Source organism: Aethalodelphis obliquidens, unplaced genomic scaffold (assembly GCF_003676395.1).
Source record: "Aethalodelphis obliquidens isolate GAN/ISIS:26980383/991018 unplaced genomic scaffold, ASM367639v1 scaffold60, whole genome shotgun sequence".
NCBI lineage: Eukaryota > Metazoa > Chordata > Mammalia > Artiodactyla > Delphinidae > Aethalodelphis > Aethalodelphis obliquidens.
In genome coordinates this window covers 2,216,635-2,231,815 of record NW_020838004.1, presented here as the reverse complement: position 1 = coordinate 2,231,815, position 15,181 = coordinate 2,216,635, and the positions used below count along the sequence as shown (strand labels likewise).

General features: G+C 41.3%; 1 protein-coding gene across 2 annotated transcripts in view; it reads right to left on the bottom strand.

The window, feature by feature from the left end:
- Positions 1-15,181, bottom strand: part of FAT3 (FAT atypical cadherin 3) — a 565,154-nt gene that overhangs the window by 447,047 nt on the left and 102,926 nt on the right. The window lies entirely within an intron of this gene.

The following is a 15,181-nucleotide window of genomic DNA, read 5'->3' as shown; positions in this document are numbered from 1 at the left end:
TCTGGTCCTAAGAATAGCCATGGATACAGCAAATTGCTTTCCTGAGTCCCAAATCATTTTCTTCCGGCAGATTGTTACCCTCAGTCCCAAAGGGAGAATATCAAGGCACTCCCTGCTTTTTTTCTCAGCCAGGTTGATCTCTGGCTACCAGCGTGTCTTCCTGAACAGGAAGGATTAGTTATGTCACAATGCTTGTTGAGCCCCGTGGTGGACATGAGAAATACCAGTTAAGTCACCTTCCTTGTTTCAGTCTAGAAGAGGAGACAACACGTGAAAAAGCACTTACTACACCGTGATAAGTATCGTGATTGGGAAGCTGTGGGTACACCAAGATGAGGCAGAGGGAGAGAGGAGAGTTTCTCAGAGGAGATAGACTTCTGAACTTAACCTTCAAAGGCTTCTCTCATCTGGCCTCTGCCTCTAACTCCAGGCCCCTCTCTTGCTACTTCACTACACCTCTGCCCCATCTGCCACTTATTTACTGAAAGACCACCTTTTCTTCGCTGAAGTCAGCCCTTCACCCAGTGTCCTCTGCCTTGAAGTCCCCCCCCAGCTCTTCATCGTCACCTCAGGTGTTGATCTGAATGCCAGCTCTTTCTCCATGTGTGGCTGTTTCTAACTCTGCTCTAAGGATTCTCCAGCATCACAACTCCCATCCTTTTTCATATCCCAATGTTCTCTTTTTAAAACAGTGCTTCGCGTTTTGTAAACAAACAAATTATAAATGTGTTTACTCTAATGTTTATAAACATGTTTACTCTGATTTTATAAATGTGTTTAATCTGATTTTGTCTATCATTTCTTCCAGACCATTAACTCCATGAACGTGGGGACTACGCCTGATGCAGTTACTATATCACACAACCAGGCCTGCTGGGGAAGGAGGAGAAAGTGCCAGGCAGCAGAGCCAGCATGAGGGAGGCTCCTATCTCTGTGCTCTCATCTTCTAGAAAAATGCAAAAGGACCCTCCAAGGGACCAGGATTAGAGCGAGACAAGCAAGGTACCTGTCTCAGGTGCAAAACTTAAGAGGGTGCCCACCCAAAACACCATAATCTAGACAGAAAATATCCTAATACAACATTTAAAAAAAAATCAACATTAATGCAATCCTTGATTAAAAAGTATCAAAATTTTAAATAAAGGCAGGATCAGTATTACAGATTTTTCCTTTGACAACAGGCTCGAAGATGGTAAGGCATGGCACAGCCCTTCAAGCACTTCCTTGGTCCTTACAGCTCAGAACAAAAAGCATCTCCTATTTGGTTTCTGGATGACTTCACAATATATCTGTACGTCAGCGGTGATGGCTTCTCAGGAGAGGCGTCCCCTCCGCTGTTCACAGAGAAACATTCTACATCATAAAGCTTCCCACTATATGTCTATAACATAATTATACTTTAGCTTATACAACATCCGTAACATACACCTAATGAGAGAAGAGATGCTGGGTGCATGTGCCTGCATGTGAATGAGCATGTTCCTGCAAGGTATAAAGGTCACTGACTCGCAGCATGATTCTAAATTTCATCTATTTGTCTTACTAGCAGTGGTGCCTTTGGACTGGTAGCAAGCACACTCTATATCATGGGACCCCAGGCACAGACAGATATACTTTCTAATACTGTTTTCAGAAAGTTTTCAATTTCACACGAGTGCTTTCTTGCCTGCTAAAAAAATCACTGTTAAAAAAAGTAAGGGCTTCCCTGGTGGCGCAGTGGTTGAGAGTCCGCCTGCCGATGCTGGGGACACGGGTTCGTGCCCCGGTCCGGGAGGATCCCACGTGCCGCGGAGCGGCTGGGCCCGTGAGCCACGGCCGCTGAGCCTGCGCGTCCGGAGCCTGTGCTCCGCAACGGGAGAGGCCACAACAGTGAGAGGCCCGCGTACCGCAAAAAAAAAAACCAAAAAAAAGTGAAATCCAAACCCACAAACACTGTCACAGATAAGGCAGCAGCACTCCCAGTCCATTCATTTGTGTGACTCTGACAGCTGCGTAGTTAGTCCAGCCCTGCCGCCTGCCTGTGGGTCAGAGCGGGACCCGTGCAGAACACGATGCACGGTGTGCATCAATGCAGGGATCACTGCTCTGCTTCAGCAGAGATGTGATTTCCCAACTGGCACCTCCCTTTGCAAAACATCACTCATTCACTAGAAAATAAAAACACATCAACAAGCTGCCAGGGAACATACAAGAGCTTAATTACCTACCCTCTCTTTAATATGTGGATTCAATATTTATACTTCCATTTCTCTAACCTCTGAAAGAGATACAAAATCCATTTCCCAGGACTCACTTTACAGAGCACTGTTAAAATTAAGCTGTGCCCAAATATCCAAGGCAGGCATCATTGGAGGCAAAATGAAGACAGAGAACAGCTGCTTTTTAAAGCTGGCTAATAAATAGGTCTCTGGCAGCAATAAACTCTGAGCTAAAGACAAAACAAAGGAAAACATATTTTTTTCTTTGGCTTGCACTAACCATAGCTCTTCTTGTTTAATATTACAGTTTGAAGGAGCTCCAGGCTTGCCAACAAGGCATGCAAAGTTCAAGATTAACTAGTATTTGAAGCAATGGCAAAAACACACCATGTCCTGCAACAGCTAGCTTCCCTTTTTTTTTTTTTCTTTGCGGTACGCGGGCCTCTCCCGTTGCGGAGCACAGGCTCCGGATGCGCAGGCTCAGCGGCCATGGCTCACGGGCCCAGCCGCTCCGCGGCATGTGGGATCCTTCCGGACTGGGGCACGAACCCGTGTCCCCCTGCATCGGCAGGCGGACTCTCAACCACTGCGCCACCAGGGAAGCCCGCTAGCTTCACATTCTTGAATCCCAGGGAAACGTGGTTTTGATGTTTGGCCAGAGAGATGTGTGGTGACCTCAAACCAGTGTTGGCTGTTCCCCCAGTTAAGCAAGTGGGGTCCTTGCTCTACCCTCAAATGAGCAGGAAGAGAATGAGACCCCATCTGCTCAAATTTGAAAATTTGAATTTGACCAGAATGATCCATGTAGTGCTTTCAATTCATTCCATCATCAAATACTTCCAAGCCCCTCTTCTGCTCCAGGCGTAGACAGGGAAGTTAGCTTTTCCAAGAATGCGAGGAGCTTATTTAATGGAACCTGACCACAGCTTGCAATGTAAGCACACATGGTGTATTATGACTATAATGTGGAAGAGGACTCAGGCTCAGAGATGCGCTGAGATTTACCCAAGCTGCGAAGCTGGCCAGGAGCGGAGGCAGGCACCCAAAGTGCCCCCTTCAGTTTCCCGCATTTCGTGCTCTTTTGCCTCCTGAGCACTACGGGAGCAGCTGTCAGGACCAACTGGAAGGCCCTATGCGCAAGGGGATGCACTGCGGTTTCTGAAGCCACAGGCTCTGACGGCTGAGAGAGCTGCATCACACCCTGCTGAGCTCGCACGGGCCAACGCCACCTCATTCAGGAAGCCGTCCTTCCTGGGCTGTGCTCTACCAGGGTCCTTGCACTGCTAAAGGACAGATGGTCCCACACCTTAGCAGACCTGCTGCAGTGAGGGTCACAGGACTGTAACAAAGGACAATCTGCATTTCAAGGTTGTCAACCAATGCCTTCTTAATATGGAGAGGTGTAATCAACGGTCTCAACACATTATGATAAATAGGTGTAAACGTTGCTTAAATTCAAATTTAGCAAATCATTATCAAGTGCCTGTGCTTGGCCCCCAGAAGGCGTACACAATGTTGGTTGATGAATTTCGCTGAATGAAGGCAATGGGCTAAATGCTGATGGAATCACAGTGCAAGGACTCCCGTGTTCTCCTTAGGACTAGGTTCAGCTCTGCCTGGCAGCCTGCTCAGACCCCAGACCATGCAAACCGTGCTGCCTCTTGTCAGTTCTCCCAACAGGACATCACACCATATAAACGCTAATCACGTAAAACATCTTCGGGAAAGCCAGTGAAAAACCATCTATCTTTCAAATGACAGTCACAATGGCCCGCACCACTTAGGAAACTGAAAAGTCCCTCTGCTGTGGCTGGAAAGTGGAATGGCAGAAATAAGGGGGGTGCAGAGAGCAGTGTTGGGTTTCTCAAAATTTCTTGGCAAAATATGGAAAACAAGTTCGACCTCACTCTCAAATGAACAAGTAGTGGAGAAAAATATATGTTACGGGCCCTAGAAGTTTAAAGAAAATGATTCCGTGGAAAATGCAGCTAATGTAAACCTACATAGTCAGGGGCAAAGCGTACAAGTAAATGTCAGAACCTGGAAAGAGCAACAGAAACACTGCTTCCAAATATAGATTAATGGGCATTGTGGCATTTATTATTTATCCGTTAGCCCTGTATAGTTCTACCCACTGCTTCAAGTCCCCAGGGAAAAAATACAATAAAATTCCATTAGTTAAAATATTTAGAACAACGGAACTGGAATACCACAGTCTCATTATAGTGCTCTTCATCATAGAAGAAAAAATTTGGAAACCACCTGATAAAAGGTGGTGTTTTGGGGAAAACTAGAGATTTTCTTCTGGCCATAAGTAGGAGGCTTTGAAGAGGAAGGTAATTTTTTTTCTTACCTGTTTCTCTGTGAGAGATAAGTAAACTGCTGGCTTAATTCTGACCCAATGCCTTAAGATGTTTCAGTTTGTTCGTTTTAATGTATAATTATATTAAATAGAATCTTATTCTGAGAGATCAGACTGATTTGGATGAGGTCATTTTTGATGATTATTTTAAGGCAAGGATATCCACTAATATTCATCATCCCTTTCTCTGGACATGCAAGGTGGGCCAGGGTCCTTTTTGCAAAGCAACTCACATGCAACTACCAGAAGCTCTGCAGAGTGATTACAACCACAAAATCCCACTGCTAGCTTCTCAAAGCTCACAGGTCCAAGCCACACCAGACCATACATGCTATTCTCCCATCTGAAACACTCTTATGTTTCTTCTGGACCTATTTGTACTTATCTTGTATTTGTCACCCACAATATCTCCTTCAAGAAGGTTTTCCAGCTGCCCTCTCTCACAGAACTTTTGGCCTTTCTCTGACCTCTTGGGGCAGAGGGTCATACCCTCCAATAGCAAGGGGCTCAGGTGACTGGCAACGCAGAGAAGGGTTAGTTCTTTTTAGTCCTCATCTACAGGACCTCCAGGCTCTCTTTTGCTTGCCTTGGAAAACACATTCTAAATATATCACATTCTATACTCCATCTGCCCTTACTCTTAGATTTACTGCTTGGGATCATCTTGCTCCTGTGTCCTCCTCTATCCAGGAAATGGATGACAGTTCCACCTTGGCCCTTACCTCCTAGCTATAGACCCATGACCATCCTCTTTACTCGTAAGTTTAGGTCAAGCAAAACACTGGAATGAGCTGCATGCCATTTAAGCATAAGATAGTTTCATCATAGTGCTGTTCGCCATGGCACACACACACAGAGGAAAGCACCAGAAGTGGAGGTTGGTTGAAAGAATTACAGTGCATTCGTACAATGAAATAGACTTCAGCCATTAAAAAACATTTGTTGTTGAGAAACATTTATTAACAGATAAAAATATTCACCATTAGGGATAAAAATAGGTTGTAAACAGTATGGATAGTATAATTCCATTTTCAGAAAATGTATATATATACACACTAAGACAGGGATATGAAGAGCTATACATCAAGGTATCAACCACGTGTATCTCTGAGTAGTGTGATTGTGGATTTCAATGTTATTCCTCACTTCGCGTATTTATATTTTATAATTTGTCTATGATGTCCAATTTATTGCTTTTACAATAAGAAAAAATTAAAGTTTTTGTGTTGTTGTTTTGTTTTTTTTTAACAGTCATTAAAGAAGGCAATGATGAGGTACTTGGGGTGAAAAAGTTGGAAATTACTGTTCTTGATTACAAGTTATACCACATATGTGGCAATGAATCATAGGTTGCTTATAATTTCATATGCTAGGTCTGCCTCCCCAGGGAAACTATAAACTCCAGAAGTAATAATATTATTATAGAACTTCCCCAGTGGTGCAGTGGTTAAGAATCCACCTGCCAATGCAGGGGACATGGGTTGGAGCCCTGGTCCGGGAAGATCCCATATGCTGCAGAGCAACTAAGCCTGTGTGACGCAACTACTGAGCCTGTGCTCTAGAGCCCATGAGCCACAACTACTGAGCCCCCATGCCACAACTACTGAAGCCCGTGAACCTAGAGCCTGTGCTCCGCAACAAGAGAAGCCACCACAATGAGAAACCTGCGCACCACGACTAAGAGTAGCCCCACTTGCCGCAACTAGAGAAAGCAGCAACAAAGATCCAACACAGCCAAAAATAAATAAATAAATATTTTAAAAAATAATATTATTATATGCAATAGCTAATTGTTCCTGAGTATGTACCAGGAGATAGGTACAGCTTTAGGTGCTTGATACGCTTTACTTATTTAATACTCATAGAGACCCTATGAAATAGGTATTATTTCTGCACCTTTTTAGATGAAGGAACCAAGTGATGGAGAAACCTGCCCAGGGTCACTCAGTTAAGAAGTAGTAGAGGCAAGATTCTAGTCCAAGTCCTTCAAAATCACATAGAACTGAAAGGCAAAAATCTCGTTGCAGATTCTCAGAGCCCAAGGATCCAAACCACACCAGACCACACAAACCTTGCTCCCCCATCTGTAATGCTCTTCTATCTTATCTCTACTTATTTATAAATGGCTGAACTAGAATATTATATTCTTCAAGAAGCTTTTCTATGTTGCTAATTAATAGTAGCCATTGATATATATTTACTAAATAATAATAATAGAAGTTAACATATATTGAGTGTTTATTGGGTTAAGAGTTTGCATCTTATAACGCTAGCTCTATTATCATTCTATCATAAAAGAAAAGATTCTGAGAGGTTAAGTAATTTCAAGATCCCAGATTAAGGAATAGAGCTAGGATTTAGGTCCTAGCTCCGTTTAGGTCATCTCACTCAAGAATTCATGTTTTATCCCACCATTCAATTAATAGAACTTCTGCTGTGGTCAAATGAAAAAGACTATATTCACCAAAAGGCATTCTTTCCACCCAAAGTCATGCCATATCCTCAAGCTGGCAGAAGCAGACAATTGTCAATGTTTTCCTTGCTTCCTTGATTTGATTTCCCAGATCACTGCCTACAGGAAGCCATGCTTCAGCCTGGAAAACATCAGCCCATGAATTAACAACATAATTACCGCATGATATCAGCCAACACTGCACAGTAGTGAACAGGTGTCCTGGTAGAGTAAGATTAATGAAGTGACTGCAGCAGGAGCTTGTCAGAGCCACAGTTTCTGGGAACAGAGTCATCATGTTGAAATTGCAAGGCTTGGATAAACTGAAACCATACTTAGAGAATTATCTTGATTCTCCCAGACTAGGTTCAAACTATCCCCTGATTTTTAAAATAGAAATGTTATCATCTTCACATTCACAGAAAGGAAGAAAGTATTTAAACATCCTAGTGTCAAGGATATTCAGAGATGTTCCCTGAAGCACATTCTCATGCAGTGGTTGGTCTACAACCATCCTACCATGACTGCCCAAACTCGGCTTCCATTCAGATCCTAGAAGATTGTCAATTCTTGAATGGAAGGCACATGGGAATTCCATGTTCTGTAGGAGCATGGGCTCCAGCACTGAAGAGAGCTGACAACAGGGGAAGCTCAGTCAAAATTTCCTAACCTGCCTAAGCCTTATTTTCCTCATCTATACAATGAGGCAATTCATAGAATTGTAAGGATTAAAAGAGATGATGCATATTAATAGGGCTTGACCCATGGAAAACACTAAGGAAAGGTTAACTATTACTATTATCATCTATTTCCTAATAAATGCATGCACACATTTCTACGTAAATTACACTGTAGTTGAAATTTCTCTGGCCCTCAAAGACCAGTCCAATGTTCTAGTGAAATACCTTGTTTTAAAAATCCACATCCACCTGTCTATCAGGGTTCCAAAGGACAGATGGTCCCACACCTTAGCAGACCTGCTGCAGTGAGGGTCACAGGACTGTAAGAAAGGACAATCTGCATTTCAAGGTTGTCAACCAATGTCTTCTTAATATGGAGAGATGTAATCAACGGTCTCAACACATTATGATAAATAGGTGTAAACGTTGCTTAAATTCAAATTTAGCAAATCATTATCAAGTGCCAGAAAGTCAACTTAAGTACCTACCTAAGTAAAATTAAATGTTATCCTGACAAGGTTAAATGAGGTTTCTGGATGCCTTCCTGCTGATTTTCATTAAATAATAAAGGCTTCCCCCATTTGTGTTCCCTCTCCATTGGGGAAAATTGACAGTGGAGCTGAATGAAACACCAACATCAAAGAATTAGAAATGTGTGTCTACGGATATTCACCATATGATCTGCATTCCAGATGGTGCTGTTGGGAGTAAAGGAGAACTGGATGCACCACACTCCTGGAAGGAAAGGCAGGGAAGACTTTCCCACAGGGGCCATCTTGGAATGGACCCGCATTGTCCAGAAGAGTAGCCACTGGTCACATGTGGCTACTGAGTTCTTGAAATGAAGCTGTGGGAACTGAGGAATGCTTAAGTGCAAAATACGCCCTGAATTTTGAAGATTTAATAGGGAAAAATGGGGAAAAAATGTAAAATATCTTTAATAAGATACTTTAATATAACTTTTCTATTTCTATTTATTTATTTATTTTTGGCTACATTGGGTCTTTGTTGCTGCACACAGTCTTCTTCTAGTTGTGGCAAGTGGGGGCTACTCTTCATTGTGATGCACGGAGTTCTCATTGCGGTGGCCTCTCTTGTTGAGGAGCATGGGTTCTAGGCACGCAGGCTTCACTAGTTGTGGCACATGGGCCAGGCTCATTAGCTGTGGCGCACAGGCTTAGCTGCTCCGGGGCATGTAGAATCTTCCTGGACCAGGGCTCAAACCCGTGTCCCCTGCATTGGCAGGTGGATTCGTAGACACTGTGCCACCAGGGACGTCCTCTATTTTTAATATTAATATAACTTTTATATCTTGGATCTAGTGGGTTAATAGAATATATTATTAAAATTATTTTCAACTGGGTTTTCTTTGTCCATTTCACTAGAAAATTTAAAATCACGTATGTGGTTAGCATTATCTATCTATTGGATAGTGCTGATTTAGACCATGAGGTACTCAAATCATACATGTGTGTACAACATTTTGCTTCCCTTAAATGGAAAATCATTTGATGGTTTATTAGACAGTTAATAGGTGTTACATTAAAACAAAACTGGGATAGGCAATAAAATAATGCCTTGGACAATACAGTCCCCCTCAATAAATGTTAGTCATTTATATACATAGTTTTATCACGTTGAATACAGTGAGTCAAAGTGTAGGTTTAAATAAAGCAAATTTCTTTGGTCCAGGACTTCTCAGAGCTACTACTCTACTTTACACATACTCTATATATCAAAAAGATATGTGAAGCTTTAAATGATACATTAAGCAAGATGGACTTAATTGATATTTATAGGACATTCCATCCAAAAACAACAGAATACACTTTCTTCTCAAGTGCTCATGGAACATTCTCCAGGACAGATCATATTGTGCATCACAAATCAAGCCTTGGTAAATTTAAGAAAATTGAAATCGTATGAAGTATCTTTTCCAACCACAACGCTATGAGACTAGATATCAGTTACAGGAAGACATCTGTAAAAAACAGAAACACATGGAGGCTAAATAATACCCTACTTAATAACCAAGAGATCACTGAAGAAAACAAAGAGGAAATCAAAAAATACCTAGAAAAAAATGATGATGAAAACATGATGACCCAAAACCTATGGGATGCAACAAAAGCAGTTCTAAGAGGGAAGTTTATAGCAATACAATCCTACCACAAGAAACAAGAGGAGGAACCAAGATGGCAGAGTAGAAGGACATGCTCTCACTCCCTCTTGCAAGAACACCAGAATCACAACTAGCTGCTGGACAATCATCAACAGGAAGACACAGGAACTCACCAAAAAAGATACTCCACATCCAGAGACAAAGGACAAAGGACAAGGCATAATGAGATGGTAGGAGGGGTACAATCAAGTAAAATCAAATACTATAACTGATGGGTGGGTGACTCACAGATGGGAGAACACTTATACCACAGAAGTCCACCCACTGGAGTGAAGGCTCTGAGCGTCACGTCAGGCTTCCCAACCTGGGGGCCCGGCAACGGGAGGAGGAATTCCTAGAGAATCAGACTTTGAAGCCTAGTGGGTATTGATTGCAGGACGTCAAAAGGACTGGGGGAAACAGAGACTCCACTCTTGGAGGCCACACATAAAATAGTGTGTGCATTGGGACCCAGGGGAAGGAGCAGTGACCCCAGGGGAGATTGAACCAGACTTACCCGCTAGTGTTGGAGGGTCTCCTGCGGAGGCGGCGGGGGGTGGCGGCTGTGGTTCACCGTCGGGACAAAGACACTGGCAACAGAAGTTCTGGGAAGTACTCCTTGGCGTGAGCTCTCCCAGAGTCTGTCATTAGCCCCACCAACGAGCCCAGGGAGGCTCCAGTGTTGGGTTGCCTCAGACCAAACAAGCAACAGGGAGGGAACACAGCCCCACCCATCAACAGGCAAGTGCATTAAAGTTTTACTGAGCTCTGCCCAACAGAGCAACAGTCAGCTCTACCCACCACCAGTCCCTCCCATCAAGCCTCTTAGATAGCCTCATCCACCAGAGAGCAGACAGCAGAACCAAGAAGAACTACAATCCTGCAGCCTGTGGAACAAAAACCACATTCACAGAAAGACAGACAAGATGAAAAGGCAGAGGGCTATGTACCAGATGAAGGAACAAGGTAAAACCCGAGAAAAACAACTAAATGAAGTGGAGATAGGCAACCTTCCAGAAAAAGAATTCAGAATAATGACTGTGAAGATGATCCAGGACCTCGGAAAAAGAATGGAGGAAAAGATCAAGAAGATGCAAGAAATGTTTAACAAAGACCTAGAAGAATTAAAGAACGAACAAACAGAGATGAACAATACAATAACTGAAATAAAAACTACACTAGAGGGCTTCCCTGGTGGTGCAGTGGTTGAGAGTCCGCCTGCCAATGCAGGGGACGTGGGTTCGTGCCCCAGTCCGGGAAGATCCCACATGCTGCGGAGCTGCTAGGCCCGTGAGCAATGGCCGCTGAGCCTGCGCGTCTGGAGCCTATGCTCCACAACGGGAGAGGCCACAACAGTGAGAGGCCCACGTACCACAAAAAAAAAAAAAAAAAGATTATTAAAAAAGAAACTACACTAGAAGGAATCAATAGCAGAATAACTGAAGCAGAAGAACGGATAAGTGACCTGGAAGACAGAATGGTGGAATTCACTGCTGCGGAACAGACTAAAGTAAAAAGAATGAAAAGAAATGAAGACAGCCTAAGAGACATCTGGGACAACATTAAACGCAACAACATTCACATTATAAGGGTCCCAGAAGGAGAAGACAGAGAGAAAGGACCCAAGAAAACATGTGAAGAGATTATACTCGAAAACTTCCCTAACATGGGAAAGGAAATAGTCACCAAAGTCCAGGAAGCAAAAAGAGTCCCATACAGGAAAAACACAAGGAGAAACACGCTGAGACACATAATAATCAAATTGGCAAAAATTAAAAACAAAGAAAAAATTTTGAAAGCAGCAAGAGAAAAACGATAAATAACATATAAGGGAACTCCCATAAGGTTAACAGCTGATTTCTCAGCAGAAACTCCACAAGGAGTGGCATGATATACTTAAAAGTGATGAAAGGGAAGAACCTACAGCCAAGATTACTCTACCAGCAAGGATCTCATTCAGGTTCGATGGAGAACTCAAAAGCTTTACAGAAAAGCAACAGCTAAGAGAATTGAGCACCACCAAACAAGCTCTACAATAAATGATAAAGGAACTTCTCTAAGTGGGAAACACAAGAGAAGAAAAGGACCTACAAAAACAAACCCAAAACAATTAAGAAAATAGCCATAGGAACATACATATCGATAATTACCTTAAAGATGAATGGATTAAATGCTCCAACCAAAAGACACAGGCTCGCTGAATGGATACAAAAACAAGACCTATCTATATGCTGTCTACAAGAGACCCACTTCAGACCTAGGGACATACACAGACTGAAAGTGAGGGGATGAAAAAGATATTCCATGCAAATGGAAACTAAAAGAAAGCTGGAGTAGCTATACTCATATCAGATAAAATAGACTTTAAAATAAAGAATGTTACAAGAGACAAGGAAGGACACTACATAATGATCAAGGGATCAATCCAAGAAGAAGATATAATAATTATAAATATATACGCACCCAACATAGGAGCACCTCAATACATAAGGCAACGGCTAACAGCTATAAAAGAGGAAATCGACAGTGACACAATAATAGTGGGGGACTTTAACACCTCACTTACACCAATGGACAGATCATCCAAAATGAAAATAAATAAAGAAACAGAAACTTTAAATGACACAATAGACTAGATAGATTTAATTGATATTTATAGGACATTCCATCCAAAAACAGCAGATTACACTTTCTTCTCAAGTGTGCACAAAACATTCTCCAGGATAGATCACATCTTGGGTCACAAATCAAGCCTCAGTAAATTTAAGAAAACTGAAATCGTATCAAGCATCTTTTCTGACCATAACGCTATGAGATTAGAAATGAATTAAGGGGGAAAAAAACGTAAAAAATAAAAACACATGGAGGCTAAACAATACATTACTAAATAACCAACAGATCACTGAAGAAATCAAAGAGGAAATCAGAAAATACCTAGAGACAAATGACAATGAAACCACGATGATCAAAAACCTATGGGATGCAGCAAAAGCAGTTCTAAGAGGGAAGTTTATAGTTATACAAGCCTACCTCAAGAAACAAGAAAAATCTCAAGAAAACAATCTAACCTTACACCTAAAGGAACTAGAGAAAGAAGAACAAACAAAACCCAAAGTTAGCAGAAGGAAAGAAATCATAAAGATCAGAGCAGAAATAAATGAAATAAGAACAAAGAAAACAATAGCAAAGATCAATAAAACTAAAAGCTGGTTCTTTGAGAAGATAAACAAAATTGATACACCATTAGCCAGACTCATCAGGAAAAAGAGGGAGAGGACTCAAATCAATAAAATTAGAAAAGAAAAAGGAGAAGTTACAACAGACACCGCAGAAATAAAAGGCATCCTAAGAGACTACTGCAAGCAACTCTATGCCAATAAAACGGACAACCTGGAAGAAATGGACAAATTCGTAGAAAGCTATACCATTCCAAGATTGAACCAGGAAGCAGCAGAAAATATGAGCAGACCAATCAAATTGAAATCAAATTGAAACTGTGATTAAAACTCTTCCAACAAACAAAAGTCCAGGACCAGATGGCTTCACAGGTGAATTCTATCAAACATTTAGAGAAGAGCTAAAACCCACCCTTCTCAACCCCGTCCATAAAATTGCAGAGGAAGGAACTCTCCCAAACTCATTCTATGAGGCCACCATCACCCTGATACCAAAACCAGACAAAGATACTACAAAAGAAGAAAATTACAGACCAATATCACTGATGAATATATATGCAAAAATCCTCAACAAAATACTAGCAAACAGAATCCAACAACATATTAAAAGGATCATACACCATGATCAAGTGGGATTTATCCCAGGGATTCAAGGATTCTTCAATATACGCAAATCAATCAATGTGATACACCATATTAACAAATTGAAGAATAAAAACCATATGATCGTCTCAATAGATACAGAAAAAGCTTCTGACAAAATTCAACACCCATTTATGATAAAAACTCTCCAGAAAGTGGGCACAGAGGGAACCTACCTCAAAGTGATAAAGGCCATATACGACAAACCCACAGCAAACATCATTCTCAATGGTGAATAACTGAAAGCATTTCCTCTAAGATCAGGAACGAGACAAGGATGTCCACCTCACCACTATTATTCAACATAGTTTTGGAAGTTTTAGCCACAGTAATCCGAGAAGAAAAAGAAATAAAAGGAATACAAATTGGAAAAGAAGAAGTAAAACTGTCTCTGTTGGCAGATGACATGATAATATATAGAGAGAATCCTAAAAGTGTCACCAGAAAACTACTAGAGCTAATCAATGAATTTGGTAAAGTTGCAGGATACAAAATTAATGCACAGAAATCTTCCATTCCTATACACTAATGATGAAAAATCTGAAAGAGAAATTATGGAAACACTCCCATTTACCATTGCAACAAAAAGAATAAAATACCTAGGAACAAACATACCTAGGGAGACAAAAGACCTGTATGCAGAAAACTATAAGACACTGATGAAACAAATTAAAGATGATACCAACAGATGGAGAGATATACCTCATTCTTGGATTGGAAGAATCAACATTGTGAAAATGACTATACTACCCAAAGCAATCTACAGATTCAATGCAATCCTTATCAAATTACCAATGGCATTTTTTACAGAACTAGAACAAATCAACTTAAAATTTGTATGGAGACACAAAAGACCCCGAATAGCCAAAGCAGTATTGAGGGGAAAAAAAGGAGCTGGAGGAATCAGGCTCCCTGACTTCAGACTATACTACAAAGCTACAGTAATCAAGACAGTATGGTAATGGCACAAAAACAGAAATATAGATCAATGGAACAAGACAGAAAGCCCAGAGGTAAACCCACACACATATGGTCACTTTATTTTTGATAAAGGAGACAAGAATATACAATGGAGAAAAGACAGCCTCTTCAATAAGTGGTGCTGGGAAAACTGGACAGCTACGTGTAAAAGAATGAAATTAGAACACTCCCTGCACAAAAGTAAACTCAAAATGGATTAAAGACCTAAATGTAAGGCCCAACACTATAAAACTGTTAGAGGAAAACAAAGGCAGAACACTCTATGACATAAATCACAACAAGATCCTTTTTGACCCACCTCCTAGAGGAACGGAAATGAAAACAAAAATAAACAAATGGGACCTAATGAAACTTAACAGCTTTTGCACAGAAAAGGAAACCATAAACAACATGAAAAGACAACCCTCAGAATGGGAGAAAATATTTGCAAATGAAGCAACTGACAAAGGATTCATATCCTCAATTTACAAGCAGCTCACGCAGCTCAATATCACAAAACAAACAACCCAATCCAAAAATGGGCAGAAGA